Genomic DNA, 20,193 nt, shown 5'->3' with positions numbered 1-20,193 from the left:
TGTCTCTGCTGGTGTTTGCTTCTCATCAACACTTCTCTCTCACACACACAGCTCCATTTTACACTCTGAGTTTGGCCTATGTGAGTCCAAACAACACTACTCAACACCCCCCACCCTGAAACTGGGGCTCTGTGTGGCTCCTGTATGATGCTGTTGTGGCTCCTCAGGCCTGGAGTCAAATCTGTCACTTAGATCAGTAGTGTGGATACTGTGAGAGGGAGCCTGCTTGTGTATGTTAGCGAGCTGAGCCAGTACTGTGTGAGAAGTGTGTGCGTAGAGTGCTTTTCTTTATTTCACTGGCTGTGTGTTAGTCCAACAGCAGATTCCCCTGACAGCGTAACCAGGTTCTGTATCCTGTATACTCACTGCCCTGTTAATGGCTTTAGCATCTTCAAGCTCTCCACACACACACACACACACACACACACACACACACACACACACACACACACACAAAAGGAAGGGATCACTGCCATTACCTCACTTTCCAACCAAGGTGCAAGAATTTAAGGAGCAAACTGAAGGAAAGAGAAGGTTCAGCAAAACGCAACTCAATCAAAAAAAGCTTATATATTGCTGAAGGTAGCACACCAGGGTTCGGGTCAGTTCCAATGATGAATGAATTCCAGGCTATTCAGAAAGTTTGAAAAATATGGAATTACACATTTTCTTAATTAGCTAGGTTTCCATCCAATTGGTGACGTTTTATTTATATATACATACACACACACACTACCGTTCAAAAGTTTGGGTTCACTTAGAAACGCCCTCAACTGGCAGCGGCATTAAATAGTACCCGCAAAACACCAGTCTCAACATCAACAGTGAAGAGGCGACTCCGGCATGCTGGCCTTCTAGGCAGAGTTGCAAAGAAAAAGCCATCCCGCAGACTGGCCAATAAAAATAAAAGATTAAGATGGGCAAAAGAACACACACTGGACAGAAGAAGGTCAGCATCCCGGAGTCGCCTCTTCACTGTTGACATTGAGACTGGTGTTTTGCGGGTACTATTTAATGAAACTGCCAGTTGAGGACTTGTGAGGCATCTGTTTCTCAAACTAGACATTCTAATGTACTTGTCCTCTTGCTCAATTCTGCACCCGGGCCTCCCACTCCTCTTTCTATTCTGGTTAGAGCCAGTTTGCGCTGTTCTGTGAAGGGAGTAGTACAAAATCAAATCAAAATGTATGTGTCACATACACATGGATAGCGGATGTTAATGCGAGTGTAGCGAAATGCTTGCGCTTCTAGTTCCGACAATGCAGTAATAACCAACGAGTAATCTCACCTAACAATTTCACAACAACTACCTTATACACACAAGTGTAAAGGAATGAAGAATATGTACATACAAATATATGAATGAGTGATGGTACAGAACGGCATAGGCAAGATGCAGTAGTTGGTATCGAGTACAGTATATACATATGAGATGAGTAATGTAGGTTATGTAAACATTATATGAAGTGGCATTGTTTAAAGTGGCTAGTGATACATTTTTTTATCAATTTTTACATTGTTAAAGTGGCTGGAGTTGAGTCAGTATGTTGGCAGCAGCCACTAAATTTTAGTGGTGGCTGTTTAACAGTCTGATGGCCTTGAGATAGAAGCTGTTTTTCAGTCTCTCGGTCCCTGCTTTGATGCGCACCTGTACTGACCTCGCCTTCTGGATGATAGCGGGGTGAACAGGCAGTGGCTCGGGTGGTTGTTGTCCTTAATGATCTTTATGGCCTTCATGTGACATCGGGTGGTGTAGGTGTCCTGGAGGGCAGGTAGTTTGCCCCCGGTGATGCGTTGTGCAGACCTCACTACCCTCTGGAGAGCCTTACGGTTGTGGGCGGAGCAGTTGCCGTACCAGGTGATACAGCCCGACAGGATGCTCTCGATTGTGCATCTGTAAAAGTTTGAGTGCTTTTGGTGACAAGCAGAATTTCTTCAGCCTCCTAAGGTTGATGAGCAGCGCCTTCTTCACAACACTGTCTGTGTGGGTGGACCAATTCAGTTTGCTCGTGATGTGTACGCCGAGGAACTTAAAACTTACTACCCTCTCCACTGCTGTCCCATTGATGTGGATAGGGGGGTGCTCCCTCTGCTGTTTCCTGAAGTTCACTATCATCTTCTTTGTTTTGTTGGCGTTGAGTGTGAGGTTATTTTCCTGACACCACACTCCGAGGGCCCTCACCTCCTCCCTGTCGGCAGTCTCGTCGTTGTTGGTAATCAAGCCTTCTGCTGTAGTGTCGTCTGCAAACTTGATGATTGAGTTGGAGGCGTGCATGGCCACGCAGTCGTGGGTGAACAGGGAGTACAGGAGAGGGCTCAGAACGCACCCTTGTGGGGCCCCAGTGTTGAGGATCAGCGGAGTGGAGATGTTACCTACCCTCACCACCTGGGGGCGGCCCGTCAGGAAGTCCAGTACCCAGTTGCACAGGGTGGCGTCGAGACCCAGGGTCTCGAGCCCATGACGAGTTTGGAGGGTACTATGCTGTTAAATGCTGAGCTGTAGTCGATGAACAGCATTCTCACATAGGTATTCCTCTTGTCCAGATAGGTTAGGGCAGTGTGCAGTGTGGTTGCGATTGCGTCGTCTGTGGACCTATTCGGGCGGTAAGCAAATTGGAGTGGGTCTAGGGTGTCAGGTAGGGTGGAGGTGATATGATCCTTGACTAGTCTCTCAAAGCGCTTCATGATGACGGAAGTGAGTGCTACGGGGCGGTAGTCGTTTAGCTCAGTTACCTTAGCTTTCTTGGGAACAGGAACAATGGTGGCCCACTTGAAGCATGTGGGAACAGCAGACAGGGATAAGGATTGATTGAATATGACGGTAAACACGCCAGCCAGCTGGTCTGCGCATGCTCTGAGGACGCGGCTGGGGATGCCGTCTGGGCCTGCAGCCCTGCGAGGGTTAACACGTTTAAATGTTTTACTCACGTCGGCTGCAGTGAAGGAGAGTCCTCAGGTTTTGGAAGCGGGATGTGGCACTGTATTGTCCTCAAAGCGGGCAAAGAAGTTGTTTAGTCTGTCTGGGAGCAAGACATCCTGGTCCACGACGGAGCTGGTTTTCTTTTTGTAGTCCGTGATTGACTAGACCCTACCCACATACCTCTTGTGTCTGAGCCGTTGAATTGCGACTCTACTTTGTCTCTATACTGACGCTTAGCTTGTTTTATTGCCTTGCGGAGGGAATAGCTACACTATTTGTATTCGGTCATGTTTCCGGTCACCTTGCCCTGATTAAAATCAGTGGTTCGCGCTTTGTCTCACACAAATGCTGCCATCAATCCAAGGTTTCTGGTTTGGGAATGTTTTAATAGTTGTTATGGGTACGATATCGCCGATGCATTCGCTAATAGACTCGCTCACCAGCGTATTCGTCAATGTTGTTTGACGCAATGCGGAACATATCCCAGTCCACATGATCTAAACAATCTTGAAGCGTGGAATCAGATTGGTCGGACCAGCGTTGAACAGACCTGAGCGCGGGAGCTTCCTGTTTTAGTTTCTGTCTATAGGCTGGAAGCAACAAAATGGAGTCGTGGGCAGCTTTTCCGAAGGGAGGGCGGGGGAGGGCCTTATATGCGTTGCGGAAGTTAGAATAACAATGATCCAGGGTTTTGCCAGCCCTGGTTGAACAATCGATATGCTGATAGAATTTAGGGAGTCTTGTTTTCAGATTAGCCTTGTTAAAATCTCCAGCTACAATGAATGCAGCCTCAGGATATGTGGTTTCCGGTTTACATAGAGTCAAATGAAGTTTGTTCAGGACCATCGATGTGTCTGCTTGGGGGGGAATATATGCGGCTATGATTATAATTGAAGAGAATTCTCTTGGTAGATAATGCGGTCGACATTTGATTGTGAGGAATTCTAGGTCAGGTGAACAGAAGGACTTGAGTTCCTGTATGTTGTTGTGATCACACCACGTCTCTTTAATCGTAAGGCATACCCCCTCCCCCGCCCTTTTTCTTACCAGAAAGATGCTTGTTTCTGTCGGCGCGATGCGTGAAGAAACCAGCTGGCTGTACCGACTCCGAGTCTCGAGTGACCCATGTTTCCATGAAGCAAAGAACGTTAGTCTCTTATGTCTCTCTGGAATGCTACCCTTGCTCGGATTTCATCAACCTTGTTGTCAAGAGACAACATTGGCAAGTAGTATGCTCAGGAGCGGTGCGCGATGTGCCCGTCTCCGGAGCCTGACCAGAAGACCGCTTCGTCTGCCCCTTTTACGGCGTCGTTGTTTTGGTTCGCCGACTGGGATCCGATCCATTGTCCTGGGTGGTTGGCAAAACAGAGGATCCGCTTCGGGAAAGTCGTATTCCTGGTCGTAATGATGGTGAGTTGACGTTGCTCTTATATCCTATAGTTCCTCCCGACTGTATGTAATAAAACCTAAGATTACCTGGGGTACCAATGTAAGAAATAACACGTAAAAAAATGAAATACTGCATAGTTTCCTAGGAACGCGAAGCGAGGCGGCCAAGGCGGCCAACACAGGAGTGATGGTTGCTGATAATGTGCCTCTGTACGCCTATGTAGATATTCCATTAAAAATCTGCCGTTTCCAGCTACAATAGTCATTCACAACATCAACAATGTCTACACTGTATTTCTGATCAATTTGATGTTATTTTAATGGACAAAAAAATGTGCTTTTCTTTCAAAAACAAAGAAATTAAGTGACCCCAAACTTTTGAACGGTAGTGTATGTTTTAAAATCTGCATAAAGACAATATGTGCGATTTCCCAGCAGAGATGTTTCCATCAAATTGACTTGTTGCAGATGAATGGTTGTACGTGATGACGTACAGTAGCGCACATAATACCTTTTTCAGGTTAAATTCCCAGGTTCCGAATAAAAAATACAAGTTAAATGGGTTTCAATCACATTTTCAACTCCTATCTGCATGCTGTTGGCTAGAGTGCATGTGTAGCCTACATCCCTCAAACTCAACTCTGGACCTCGAAGTCAGTTCCACTGCTTGTTTTCATTGTTCCCCTCTAATCAGAGACTGATTTGGACCTGGCACACTAGGCGGGTTGAATTAATTATGAGGTGGAACAGAAAACCAGCAGGCTCTGGACCTGTTGAGTACCCCTGGCCTACATGATGAGATTATTATTATGATGGACAAAATAGTGAGAATTTTTATTTGTCAAACTGCAGCCAAGCAGTGATTATCATGTCACCAGAAAAAGACCCTTGATATTTATTGAAAGGAGCATCAAGCTCATCACCTTGCACTTTCACCACCCTGTGAAATTCATCATTCATATCTGTAGCCTGTTAAACTGCATGCTTTCTCGACTAGTCGTAGTCGAAGGACCACACGTCATCGTGTAACTTCAAGTTTACTTCAATATGATGATGATTATATCTATATTTGCGCATAAAAACGTTTACACTGACATTTCTCGAATGATTAATTTTACGGACACTAAAAGATCCCACCTTGTCTCGTATGTTTTGTTTTGTCTACATTTGGAAAGTTTATCAGGCCTGCGATGACTTTTCTTTATCTGACATGTACTTTACTCACATAAAAAGGTTTGATGGAAACCTGGTTATTGAAAAGCATACACACACATCGCTCTCTAAAGGCAGCTATACTGATCAAAAATATAAACGCAACACGTAAAGTGTTGGTCCCATGTTTCATTTGACTAATTTCGTTATGTGAAATGTAACTCATTAAAATCTTTGAAATTGTTGCACGTTTTATATTTTTGTTCCGTGTAGTTTAGCAGCTCCTTCATCCATGCCCATATTGCGCCATTATCAGGCTCCCTCTGAGAGACACTGCAGGGGCAGAGGTGTCTGGAATGTGACAGGTAACATTACAGGACGGACTCACTCGCAATCCTCATCTCGATTTTCTGTTCTCTCTTTCTCACATGCACATGTTTCTCTCATCCATCATGCTTGCACTCTTGCTCTCTCTCCCCTGAGTGTCACTGTTTTTTTACTCTCTTTTCATCTCTGTCTCTCCCCCTCTATGCTTCAGGGTCATTTTTTCCCCTCTGGGGTGGTTCTTAGAACTAGAACACCAGAAGAAAGACATCCCAGGTTGTGAGAGAGGAGTTTTACTGTTTTTAACTTCATACAAACCCATACACATACCTGTCATTGTCCACTGTCATTACATTCTGTCTCTCCCCCTCCCTGTCTACACTAAGTAAAGCACAACACAACAGTAGATCATCCAGACCAGGCCTGTCAGTGGCCTGTACTCTGTGTGTCAGTACACTGTGCCCTAACGCCTAGTGAAGGCCTACAGGAAGGGTCTGTAGCAGGGGGCAGAATGTAAACCGAACCAGCTCTCTACTGAGTCAGCTGCAGACTACCTCACAAATGGCACCTTATTGCCTATTTAGTGCCCTACTGTCAATAAGGTATTTGTTATTTATTTTTAATCAATTTGGAAAAAATGATAACCGGTTTCGCTTTGTCATTATGAGGTATTGTGTGTAGGTTGATGAGGATAAACATTTATTTAATCCATTTTAGAATAAGGCTGTAACGTAACAATGTTTCTGAATGCACTGTATATGGAATACGGTACCATTTGGGACAAACAGAGACTGGTGGAGGTTTGAGAGGTTAGTGTATAGAAAAGCTGAAGAGAAGTGTCTCTTTCAGTAAGACATCCAGGCCAGATTAAATCTCAGTCCAACCAAAGCCGATTAAACCAAACCAACTCCGACCTGCACAACACACCCAGAGCCGCATAACTGACGAGGGAGGTAAATACAGACTGACTGTTAGATGGAGAGTTGGATCTGGAGGAAGTGGGACATGCACTACTCCTCTCCCTGGCTCTCTCCAGAACACTACGCCCCAACAATCACCTACAGTACAGTACGGATGTAACACTGTTCTACCTCTCTTCTGACTTGCTCTCTCGCTGTCCCCTTTGTCCTCTCCTCCCTCCCTCTTTCTGGGTCAGTATTGAGGCTGTAGTAGATAATGGGTGGTGACAGAGGTGAGGGAAGATGGACAGACTTGGGAAAGCAGAAAACACAGGCAGTTAGAAATCTCAACCCGTTCTTTCCCTTTCTCCCCCTTCTCAACTAAATGTAATAAAAAGAGAAGTATTTTTGGCTCAGGCACCACTGTGGACGGTTCGTGTATCCCCTAACAGATGTCGCAATGTCCAACCCCAGCCAAAGGAAAACTAGCTTAGTGGTGTGTGTGTGGGTTGTAACTGTGCCAGTATGTTCTGGAACTGCCCTGGCCTGTCCCCCTCTCTCAGCCTTACATGATGGAAACAGTGTGACCTCCATCAGTCTCTCTGGCTGCTCACCTTGCTAATGATTATTAATAGGCAGCTGGACTATGACTTTGGCCACAATCCTTTGCTTCTCTCTCAGCCATATACTCCTGCTCACTTGCACACACATGAGCTGTTAATGGAGAAGTAACGGAACAAGAGACACTCACCATCTCACCTTTTCTCTCTGTTAGGGTATTACTGTATTAGGGCTGTCCCCATTTAGTCGACTGGTCGATAGGCTGTTGGTCAACCAAGATTCTTTTAGTCCAGCAGTCACAAATATAATCTTTTTATGGGACATGAGACACCTGTCTAATGGTCCAAGAATAAGGGGAGTGTGGCTCAGATGGAGAATGCACATCTCTCCAGAATGTGCTCGCTTGCCATTTTGTGCATATTAATTGAAGTTATGAAACAATGTGTGCATTGTTTGCTGTCTATCAATTCCCCATTACATTTATCACAAGTAGTAGTCTACATTTAATACATTCCTAAGTCATATAGAAATATAACATACAGTTGAAGTCAGAAGTTCACATGCACTTAGGTTGAAGTCATCAACTCGTTTTTCAACCACTCCCCAAATTTCTTGTTAAAACAAACTATAGTTTTGGAAAGTCGGTTAGGACATCTACTTTGTGCACAAGTAATTTTTCCAACAATTGTTTACAGATTATTATTTCACTCATAATTCACTGTATCACAATTCCAGTGGGTCAGAAGTTTACATTTTCTGGAAATTCCAGAAAATTACATAATGGCTTTAGAAGCTTCTGATAGGCTAATTGACATAATTTAAGTAAATTGGAGGTGTACCTGTGGATGTATTTTGAGGCCTGCCTTCAAACTCAGTGCCTCTTTGCTTGACATCATGGGAAAATCAAAAGAAATCAGCCAAGACCTCAGAAAAGAATTGTAGACCTCCACAAGTCAGGTTCATCCTTGGGAGCAATTTCTAAATGCCTGAAGGTAACACATTAATCTGTACAAACAATAGTATGCAAGTGTAAACACCATGGGACCACGCAGCCGTCATACCGCTCAGGGAGGAGACACGTTCTGTCTCCTAGAGATGAACGTACTTTGGTGCGAAAAGTGCAAATCAATCCCAGAACAACAGCAAAGGACCTTGTGAAGATGCTGGAGGAAACGGGTACAAAGTATCTATATCCACAGTAAAACAAGACCTATGTCGACATAACCTGAAAGGCCGCTCAGCAAGGAAGAAGCCACTGCTCCAAAACCGCCATAAAATAGCCAGACTACGGTTTGCAACTGCACATGGGGACAAAGATCAAATAGAATTGTTTGGCCATAATGACCATTGTTATGTTTGGAGGAAAAAGGGGGATGCTTGCAAGCCAAAGAACACCATCCCAACCGTGAAGCACGAGTGTGGCAGCATCATGTTGTGGGGGTGCTTTGCTGCAGGAGGGACTGGTGCACTTCACAAAATAGATGGCATCATGAGGAAGGAAAATTATGTGGATGTACTGAAGCAACATCTCAAGACATCAGGAAGTTAAAGCTTGGTTGCAAATGAGTCTTCCAAATGGACAATGACCCCAAGCATACTTCCAAAGTTGTGGCAAAATGGCTTAAGGACAACAAAGTCAAGGTATTGGAGTGGCCATCACAAATCCCTGACCTCAATCCTATAGACAATTTGTGGGCAGAACTGACAAAGTGTGTGTGAGCAAGGAGGCCTACAAACCTGACTCAGTTACTCCAGCTCTGTCAGGAGGAATGGGCCAAAATTCACCCAATTTATTATTATAATTTTTCACCCAATTTATTGTGGGAAGCTTGTGGAAGGCTACCCAACAATGGCTACCCGACAAAGGCAATGCTACTAAATACTAATTGAGTGCATGTAAACTTCTGACCCACAGGGAATGTGATAAAATAAATAAAAGCTGAAAGAAATCTTTCTCTCTACTATTATTTTGACATTTCACATTCTTAAAATAAAGTGGTGATCTTAACTGACCTAAGACAGGGAATTTGTACTAGGATTAAATGTCAGGAATTGTGAAAAACTGAGTTTAAATGTATTTGGCTAAGGTGTATGTAAACTTCTGACTTCAACTGTATATAGTACCAGTTAAAAGTTTGGACACCTACTCATTGCAGGGTTTTTCTTTATTTTTACTATTTTCTACATTGTAGAATAATAGTGAAGACATCAACACTATGAAATAACACCTATGTATTAACCAAAAAAGTGTTAAACAAATCAAAATATATTTAAAATCTTCAAAGTAGACACCCTTTGCCTTGACAGCCTTGCACACTCTTGACATTCTCTCAACCAGCTTCATAAGGTAGTCACCTGGAATGCATTTCAATTAACAGGTGTGCCTTAAGTTAATTTGTGGATTTTTTTTCCTTAATGCGTTTGAGCCAATCAGTTGTGTTGTGACATGGTAGGGGTGGTGTACAGAATATAGCCCTATTTGGTAAAAGACCAAGTCCATATTATGGCAAGAACAGCTCAAATAAGTAAAGAGAAATGACAGTCCATCATTCCTTTGAGACATGAAGGTCAGTCAATTCTGAACATTTCAAGAACTTTGAACGTTTCTTCAAGTGCAGTCGCAAAAACTATCATGCGCTATAATGAATCTGGCTCTCATGAGGACCGGCACAGAAAAGGAAGACCCAGAGTTACCTCTGCTGCAGATGATAAATGCATTAGAGTTAACTGCCTCAGAATTTAGAGCCCAAATAAATGTTTCACAGAGTTCAAGTAACAGACACATCTCAACAGCAACTGTTCAGAGGAGATTGCGTGCATCAGGCCTTCATGATCGAATTACTGAAAGAAACCACTACTAAAGGACACCAATAATAAGAGACTTGCTTGGGCCAAGAAACACAAGCAATGGACTTTAGACCGGTGGAAATCTGTCCTTTAGTCGGATGAGTCCAAATTTGAGATTTTTGAGATGCAGAGTAGGTGAACGTATGATCTCCAGATATGTGGATCCCACCATGAAGCATGGAGGAGGAGGTGTGGGGGTGCTTTGCTGGTGACACTGATTTATTTAGAATTCAAGGCACTTAACCAGCATGGCTACCACAGCTTTCTGCAGCAATACACCATCCCATCTGGTTTGAGCTTAGTGCGACTGTCATTTGTTTTTCAACAGGACAATGACCCAAAACATACCTCCAGGCAGTGTAAGGGCTATTTGACAAAGGATAGTGATGGAGTGCGGCATCAGATGGCCTGGCCTCCACTATCACCTGACCTCAACCCAATTGAGGTAGTTTGGGACGAGTTGGACCGCAGAGTGAAGGAAAAGCAGCCAACAAGTGCTCAGCATATGTGGGAACTCCTTCAAGACTGTTGGAAAAGCAGTCCAGGTGAAGCTGGTTGAGAGAATGCCAAGAGTGTGCAAAGCTGTCATCAAGGCAAAGGGTGTCTACTTCGAAGTATCTCAAATATGAAATATATTTTGATTTGTTTAACACTTTTTGGTTACTACATGATTCCATGTGTTATTTCGTAGTTTTGATATCTTCACTATTATTCTACATTATAGACAATACTAAAAATAAAAACCCTTTAATTAGGTGTGTCCAAACTTTTGACTAGTACTGTGTATATATATGGCTGTATGGCCTCTGTCTTTCCCCTTCATTTTGATTGAAGTCATCAGATCTGTGTACCGGTTATGCCCAGCTATGATTGATGGAGCAGGCTCCATCTATATGTCAGTGTTCAGTCTGATGGATAGCAGCACCAGGAAGAGAGGCCATATTTGGAAGCTATTTTATTAATATTTTTTTATAGACTATGTATTTCCCAGCCTGACAGTTCCAGTTTCCAACGTCCCATCTGGCCTTCAGACTTTCCCAGTCCGCTTCCAAAACCCCCAAACACACAACACATCCATCTCCTGAAAGAACAGAGGGAAGAGGAGAGAATCGAGGGATCATAGGAAGGGGAGAGGATGCTTTAGCACAGTTGTAAAAGGTTTACTACAAACATGGCCCTGTCAGAACCCTGCTGTTCACACACACACTTGGTCCCCCCCCCCCCCCCCCCCTCAAAAAAGCAGTTATCGCGCTTGCTCCCTCTTCAGACACACACAAACGCACCATTTGCTCTGTCTCTCACACGCACCCTCAACATGTTAGCAATTACTTGGAACAGTCAGAGGAGAGCGCAAAGCATCAACATTCCAGGCAACCTCCACACTCTAGACAACATGTCATACTTACAAGTTACTGATTGAACCAGAGATGGTAGATGTGGAGGAAGGATAGAGGGTAGGATTTAGGGAAAGTGGGGTTATCATGGTGGGGTTATCAAGTCATGGTGTAAACTAGTGCTTGGGGAAATGAGAGAGCGAGACCAAAGGGTTTATGACGTGGAAGTCAATCTAAACCACAACTATAATTGGTCCTGTAGCCTGCATGTAGGATGAAGAGGAAAACTGAGGGAATGAGAGGAAGGCGTTATAACAATATGGTTTTGGTTCTCTGGTTGGATCTCCTAAACCCAGAATGTCTTAAGAGACTGGAGTTGATGTTTTGGTTCTTCTAGTGTGTTTTTATTTATTTATTTAACCTTTATTTAACCAGGTAGGCTAGTTGAGAACAAGTTCTCATTTACAACTGCGACTTGGCCAAGATAAAGCACAGCAGTTCGACACATACAACAACAGAGTTACACATGGAATAAACAAACATTCAGTCAATAATACAGCAGGGGGAAAAAATCTATATACAGTGAGTGCAAATGAGGTAAGATAAGGGAGGTAAGCCAATAAATAGGCCATGGTGGCGAAGTATTTACAATATAGCAATTAGACACTGGAATGGTAGATGTGCAGAAGATGACTGTGCAAGTAGAGATACTGGGGTGCAAAGGAGCAAGATAAATAAATACAGTATGGGGAGGAGGTAGTTGGATGGGCTGTTTACAGATGGGCTATGTACAGGTGCAGTGATCTATGAGCTGCTCTGACAGCTGGTGCTGGAAGCTAGTGAGGGAAATATGGGTCTCCAGCTTCAGTGATTTTTGCAGTTCGTTCCAGTCATTGGCAGCAGAGAACTGGAAGGAAAGGCGGCCAAAGTAGGAATTGCCGTGTGTGTGTGTGAACTGGAACCCTAGTTGAGTTTCAGTTTCAAATGTGGGGGTCTCAGCGTAGTAGGGTGTGGCCCCACTCTGCCTTCACCCCACCCCAAACTCAATCACTCTTTGTGTGTCAAAAGCCCAAGCATGTCTCACACACAAAGCTCCCTTGTGGGCTTCGCCATGTTTGTGTCTACAAGGCTTCCCTTACTCTCTCCATCACACACACTCACTCTCAAGATAACTCTCCTCTCAACCCGAACACAACCTCTATGTACTCAGCTGCACGCACACAGTGTCCTCTGACTCTCTTGCTTTGTGTGTGCCTGTGTCTTGCGTCTCCCACTGTCCTTTCCCTCTGTCCTCTCACTCTGTCCTCTCCCTTCTCTAACTCTGTGTTCCTTCTCTCTCCTTTCCTACCAGAGTAGTTTTGACTCCACACACTCAACTCCCCTGTTTGATTCTCCCTTAACATTTAACAGATCTTTGAATGAGCTCTTTTCGTCTGCTACAGTATATCACCTTCCTCTCCTCCTTAAGCATATGTTCTTTCCACTGGTGCAGGTAACGGCTGACTGATAGTTATGGAGGGTTTTATTGTAGTTAATACAGTGTTTTAAAGTGGAGCTGACTGCGTTGCAGATATGAAACAATCATATCAGTCAAAAATATAAAATTCCCAGTTTATAATTATATAAGATGTTTTAAAATAAGTTCTATTTGATCAAAAATGCCTTGACGTACAGTCAAGTATTTTTGGCAGAATAGATGGAGGCAGTTCAGTGCATGATTAGTATAATTCATCAATACATTTCTTTGTAGCCCCAAAAAATATTGATATCAGGTTGTAAATCACAGATGGCCTGGTACATTGTTTGCTGCCTGCACACATTCAGGATGAACTGTTCCAGTGACTCAATATTTTGAAACAAAAACGGACACCTGTAACTAAAGCTGGGAATGTCAATACAATCAAACTAGCAAGGGCAATGATCACAAATCAGTCATAACGGGGCTAATAGGCTAGCACAGGTGTCGAACACAAGGCATTTTTATTTATTTATTTTTATTTTACCGTTATTTTACCAGGTAAGTTGACTGAGAACACGTTCTCATTTGCAGCAACGACCTGGGGAATAGTTACAGGGGAGAGGAGGGGGACGAATGAGCCAATTGTAAACTGGGGATTATTAGGTGACATGATGGTTTGAGGGTCAGATTGGGAATTTAGCCAGGACACCGGGGTTAACACCCCTACTCTTACGATAAGTGCCATGGGATCTTTAATGACCTCAGAGAGTCAGGACACCCATTTAACGTCCCATCCGAAAGACGGCACCCTACACAGGGCAGTGTCCCCAATCACTGCCCTGGGGCATTGGGATATATTTTTTTTAGACCAGAGGAAAGAGTGCCTCCTCCTGGCCCTCCAACACCACTTCCTGCAGCATCTGGTCTCCCATCCAGGGACTGACCAAGACCAACCCTGCTTAGCTTCAGAAGCAAGCCAGCAGTGGTATGCAGGGTGGTATGCTGCTGGCATGCGGGCATAAATGAGGCATAAATGAGTCAACAGTTGAGTCCTCTACTTAATGAAATTACAACCTGATGCACTAGCATCGGTGAATTCAACTTCAATTGTGCTGCTTTCGTGTCCCGTTTACTGCCTGCAGGGGAGGGAAAGTGTACAGAAACATGCCACAGTCTTGCAAGGCTACCAAAATGTTAGTTTGGCTTCGGTTTTTAAAAGCTTGACGAATAACCAAAAAACAAAACCTGCAACAAAACACCATGCAAAGGAGAAACATCTAGGCCTATTACAGCAACATTTGAGCAGTAGCTTAGGCTGGCTACTCAACTACAAGACATTTTGAGTGCACCATACAGCGATGCTGCGTTCAACCCACCGGTGAGCCATGCAGTGCAAAAAAAAAAATATTTTTTTCAATGTTACTACAACCTATAGCTAGGTTTCTGTTATTTGCAATAAATACTCTTTGATTAGCATCGCAGCAAGCATGGACACTTTTTTTCTCTTGTTTGAATATGCTATATACAGTAGTGGACATTATAAAGGGACATATTTTTTCTAATAGAACAATAGCCAGTTTGGGTCTTAGTTGCACATTTTTTTTGTAAAAACAAATTGGCTATGTCTGGCCCGCAAACTCGTCGTTTTTTTCAATATGGCCCGTCTGCTGATTGACTCCACGTTTTTAGATTGCTAAATAGCTAACGTTAGCTAGCTAGCTTCAGTCCTATTGATCAAACAGCCATGAAAAGGTAGGTTATCTTGCACTCAGTTGCTTATGCACATCAGCAAGATCAACTAATGCTAGCTAGACATCCTCCCAACAGCTGGCTAGCTGCTGGGAGGATGTCATTGGAGTGGGTGAGTGACCAACTTTTTCCCCTCACCGTTTTTAGGTGGCTACAGCTAGAGATTCAGTTGTCATTTTGGTTAGCAAGCAAGAAATGTGAATCACTTTGCTTGCTAAGGCTGAACTTGAACAACTGTTATCCACAGTTAGCATATCTCTTAGTTGTCAATCAGATGTATTTGGCATCGATCAAATTGGCGGGTTTGCAAGTTCCCATTAAGCTGTCAAAACGTAGGTTGGGACAAGCATGCATTGGTAGGCAAGCTGCAGAAGGACGAGCAGGCTACTATTCCCTTCCGTTTATCAGTGCAATTTTGATGGCCAACTAGCTGAAAAAGTGTGAGAGGGTTTATGTATGGTTCCCTTGTTAGATTTTAGCTCATCTCGCTCTGGTCTGGCTAGTGTTAGTAGTTGTTCTTGTTGATGAGCATAAGCAACTGAGGGCAATAGAACCTACCTTTTACATGGTTGTTTGATCAATAGGACTGTGAAGTTCCTAAATGTAGGAGGACACCCGAGGTATTTACAGAAGTCCATTCAGATGTATTTTTTGGCGAATGTGTTCTAATGCTCTAAAGTTGCGCTGTTGCTACTGCCTGTAAACACAGTTGAGTTAAAAGTGAATGATGGCAGGCCTGTGTGGCAAATGGCCTATTTGCATAATGTCCTACTGTAGTTCTGATTTGGCTATTGCTATAGAATTTTCAAATGCCTTACTATATGGAATTCCAAACATTCTAGGAATTTGTGAAAATGGTCACATCTAAGTGCTCGCTTGTCCCCCCCAAAAACATTCCCGGGGGGGTTAACAGATTTTAAGATTTCGTGTTGCTTAATAGGTGATGGATTACAGGCTCAGAGGACAACACTGTGTGTGTGTGTGTGTGTGTGTGTGTGTGTGTGTGTGTGTGTACAACTATACTTGTGGGGACCAGAAGTCCCCATAAGAATAGTAAACAAACAAAAACATTTACCAGCTGGGGACATTTTGTTAGTCCCCACAAGGTCAAATGCTATTTCTAGCTCCTTTAGGGTTAGGGGCTAGGGGTAAGGTTAGGGAAAATAGGATTTTGAATGAGACTGAATTGTGTGTCCCAACAAGGTCAGTTATACGAGTGTGTGTGTTGTGGCTGGGTAACCTGCTTGTGGTCAGAGCGAGAGGCGCAAACTGAATACCTGTTGTGTTTGTGGGCTGACCGCATTGTGTGTTTAAGTTGTTCAGATTCACGTATGAATACACCTATTCCTCAAAAGTCTAAGTTTGAATCATCTCAAACTTGGATGTCAAGTCTCGTTTGTGCTGGGAATCATGAGCTCGTGTGTGTCTGTTACTGAGGTAGGGAGAGAGTGATGTTTGGAAGACCGTAGGGGTGGCGTTGGGGCCGTGTGTGGCCCCTGTGGTGGGCAGCACAGGGAGCACCCCACTGTGAGGTATAGTTTTGGTTGGCCCCATGCCTGCTGTTATGGCCAGCCAGCTCCACTAGCTGTCTCTGTAGTTTAACTACAGGACCTTCACAAGCCACATATCCTAAAATTGTTGATAAGGATGGGTTAAGGTTGTTGTAGCCACAGTGCTGACCCATTTAAGTCCCTCAACACATGTGTTTCAGGTGAACTGGGAGCCAAGCACTTCTCCCCCCCCTCCCTCTCCCCCATATCTCTATCTCTGCCGCTGTCTCTGTGTCAGTCAGATGAGTTAGTGCTGTGATTTGCTCTGATTTATCGATCGTTGAAAAACCCTCCGCCTCACGAAACGTTTTCATAACGTCTAGCCCTGCCCTCATTTTGTTTTTAAGATCTGCTTTAGCTGTTAAGACTGTCTATGTGAACTGTGTTGCTGTGCTCATACGTGCATTCCCTATCCCCAGTCATACAGCATTAACAGATGTGCATTCAGAGTGAGCGGAGAGTTTTCCATGGATCTCACTTGACAGCAGAGCAAGACAGTGGCACGTAATTGTGAGTGGCGATATCAACGCTAGCAGACCGATATTATAAGCGTTCCAAGCCCCCAGTGTCAGTGTGAGGTTTAGAGTGGTTTCTATCTGATGTCTGGATGGAGGGTTGCGTTGGCTGTAGGATGATGTGGTCGGAGTAGAATTACATTGTATTATCAGGGTTGTTTTTCTTCAAATGACACCATGAATGGAACTTTCTATTAATTCAGAAACAACTCCATTCGCTATCGATTGTCACAAAATGCGTGCGTGTGCGAGTAACATTCAGCCACACACTGTAGAGTATCACCACCTCATAATGTTGACTTATTTATTTAACCCTTAATCTATCCTGGTTAATTTAACAACCATTTCTCATTCTCAGGCAGAGAGGATATTAGGAAGCCAAAGCTTAACAGGAGCATGGGTCCACACACACACACACACACACACACACACACACACACACACACACACACACACACACACACACACACACACACACACCACATCTCTGATCTCTCCATCTGACCTTCTCACTCAATCAGTCACACAATAGAATTATGGAAAAACTACAGCTCGACCGAGATAAGGAAGTTACTCCAGTGAAATACAGTAAATGTCCACTGACTCATTGCTGCTCCCTATATGCTCTTTATTGATCTAGGCAAGTCAGTTAAGAACAAATTCTTATTTAAAATAAAGGCCAAACCCTCCCTTAACACAGACGATGCTGGGCCAATTGTGCACCGCCCTATGGGAATCCCGATCGCCTGTTGTGATACAGCCCGGAATCGAACCCTGGACTGTAGTGACGCCTCTAGCACTGTGATGCAGTGCCTTAGCCCACTGCACCACTCAGGATACTTGAAAGGTAAAGTGTCCATATCCCAATAAAGGCCCAGCAGCAGTGAATGGACATTTACAGTATAGCGGGTTACCTGTTGCTGAGCTCCTGTGTGTAGCTAGTTCCCTTGACGTCCACATACAGCATGTCTGTCTCAGGCTCTGTGTCTGAGGAGTCCTTCTCACTCACACTGTACAGTCTCGCCGTACATAAGCCTCAAGGTAAAGCTAGAACGATCTAGATACCAGTCCCCTGGAGAAACAGAGCGTTGCTAAACTCCCCTAATTCATCTGCATCCAGAAAATAACTGCTAACAGAACGTTCTAACCTCTCCTGCAGAGCAGAGCTCTCCCAGCTGCTCACATAGCTACACAACACAATGCATGGAGTGAGAAAGAGGGGGGGGGGGGCTGCTTACCTAAGTGTGTGTTTGTAAGACCGTATCCTTCAGCAGATGTAGGTGTATTGACAAGCAATCCTCAGTGAGCCTCGGTGCTCCAGTTCAGTCCCCTCCTCAGGCTCTGCTCATCTACACTTCTCCCATCTTACACAGGTGCTCATCTGTCATGTGGCTAGATCTCTGGCGCTTCAGAATCCAGAAGCTTGCTGTTTGAAGCCTGCTGCCCAGCAAAGTCTCCTCTCTGTTTGCTCAGTGAGGCTGGGGTGAGGGTTTAGAGCTGGAGCTCTCTGTCCATGGCTAAACTACCGGTTACTTCTACTTACTGAGCTCTGGTTCCTCAATGTTTTCACAAATGATTGGCTGGAGAGGGAGAGGAGGGTTTGGAGGAGGGAGGCTGTTTTTCCACCTCCTTTTCTCCCTGTCTCTTTTGGTATGCCCCAGCCCACCTCTGATGTCACTGGTCTGAGAAAAAGAGAGGGGATATTAGAAGAACCTCCCCCTAAAAGTTGTTTTTTTAAGGAAAGATGTAGGTAGTTGGAGAAACTTCAAACTGATTTCTTGAACTCTGAACTTACTTTGTTTGGGGTTAGGAACAGCAGACACGCACAGGTCCAGGTCTGCCCCAGTAGCCCCCATCCCACTAGTACTCCAAACTCACCAGCCTCTTTCTGGCATACCCCTCTGTGTGAGTCAGAGACTCCGTCCATCCCTTCCTCCCCAGCCTGTAGTGATAGGGTTCATGCTGTGCCACAGTAACTCTGATGTCGTCGTCTCAGGGTTTACAGCAGCTTCCTTTAGACACTATGTAAGACAGACAGCTGTGCACGAGTGGGTGTTTGTAGGTCACACTACTTTGTAGAGAGATGCAAAGGAGGCTCCAGGTGTATGGAGAAACCCTCTTCCTCACCTCCCCTATCCCTCCCTCTTCCTCACCTCCCCTATCCCTCCCGTTTCCTCCCCTCCTCCCTCCCTCAGCCATATGAGATGTCAGAAAGAGAGCAGATCTACATGTTTTGGAAAGTTTTTTTTTTGGGGGGGGGGTGTCAGACTAGTTGATAATTAAACCCACCAGATGGGGAGTTCTATTCATGTACCACACACTTCCAGATAGAACACTGGAATGAGAAGAGGGGGATCAGGGGAGAGGAGAGGAAAGTAGGAGAAGAGGGACCTTGTTTTACCCTGGGACTTAGTAACTGCTTCCTACTCTTGTCCTAGATTTGTGTGTCCACACACATTCTGGGCAGACTTCACTCTTGCATGACTAACTGTAGTCATCCGTCTGACACGCTATGAAATTACCAGTAATGGCGGTTAAGCCTTTGTTGTCTCTCCCGCTCTCTCTCCCTTTCTCCTTCCCTATATCTCCCTCCTTTTCTCCCCTTCTCTCTCTGCTCCTAATCAGAGTTTGATGGTATGAAAGGATCTATGTTCAGTGGTGCTGGGCGGGAGATAAATAGAACGGGGATAGAAAGCAGTAGAGAGGAGAATAGAATGACAGATATATGGAGAGGGAGATGTAGGAGACAGTGTGATGGGAGAAAGCGACAGGCAGTTAAATGGTGCTGTAAATTAATCTCAATTTCCAGAGATGGAAACCAGCTACTGCCTTTGTCTCCTAATGATAATATTTATGTAATGAGAGACTGAGAAGCTTAGAGCTGTAGTACTGTCATGGAGAGAGAGACCAAGATAGATGGAGACATCAAGAAAGAGAGGGAGTTGGTTGGGCTAAGAAGAGGAGTGAAGAGCATGTCATTAACACTATACAGTGCCTTCAGAAAGTATTCACACCCCTTGACTTTTTCCACATTTTGTGTTAGCCTGAGTTTTTCAAATTGTTCAAATTTAGATTTTGCGTCACTGGCCTACACACAATACCCCATAACGTCAAAGTGGAATTATGGTTTTAGAAATGTTTACAAATTTAATACAGAATGGAAAGCTGAAATGTTTTTTAGTCAATAAGTATTCAACCCCTTTGTTATGGCAATCCTAAATAAGTTCAGGAATACAAATGAGCTTAAGTGGCATGGACTCTGTGTGCAATAATAGTGTTTAACATGATTTTTGAATGACTACCTCATCTCTGTATCCGACACATTTATCTGTACAGTCCCTCAGACGAGCAGGGAATTTCAAACACATATTCAAACACCGATTCAATCACAGACCAGGGAGGTTTTCCCAATGCCTCACAACGAAGGCACCTATTGGTAGATGGAAAGAAAATAAATCTGACATTTGAGTATTCCTTAGCGCATGGTGAAGTTA

The 20,193-nt window shown here is 44.2% G+C and overlaps 2 protein-coding genes across 4 annotated transcripts in view; one reads left to right on the top strand and one right to left on the bottom strand.

Annotated features, from left to right (window-relative positions):
- Window positions 1-18,807, bottom strand: part of angptl1a (angiopoietin-like 1a) — a 40,228-nt gene extending 21,421 nt beyond the window's left edge. Inside the window, exon 1 of the mRNA XM_055861053.1 lies at window positions 17,938-18,807. The gene's annotated coding sequence lies outside the window, so the exon portion shown is untranslated. The remainder of the gene's footprint in view (window positions 1-17,937) is intronic.
- ralgps2 (Ral GEF with PH domain and SH3 binding motif 2) overlaps window positions 1-20,193 on the top strand; it is a 152,976-nt gene that overhangs the window by 116,039 nt on the left and 16,744 nt on the right. The gene's annotated exons all lie outside the window — the stretch shown is intronic.

This window comes from Salvelinus fontinalis, chromosome 14 (genome assembly GCF_029448725.1).
Source record: "Salvelinus fontinalis isolate EN_2023a chromosome 14, ASM2944872v1, whole genome shotgun sequence".
NCBI lineage: Eukaryota > Metazoa > Chordata > Actinopteri > Salmoniformes > Salmonidae > Salvelinus > Salvelinus fontinalis.
The sequence above is the reverse complement of the archived record's forward strand: the minus strand, read 5'-3'. Positions and strand labels throughout refer to the sequence as shown.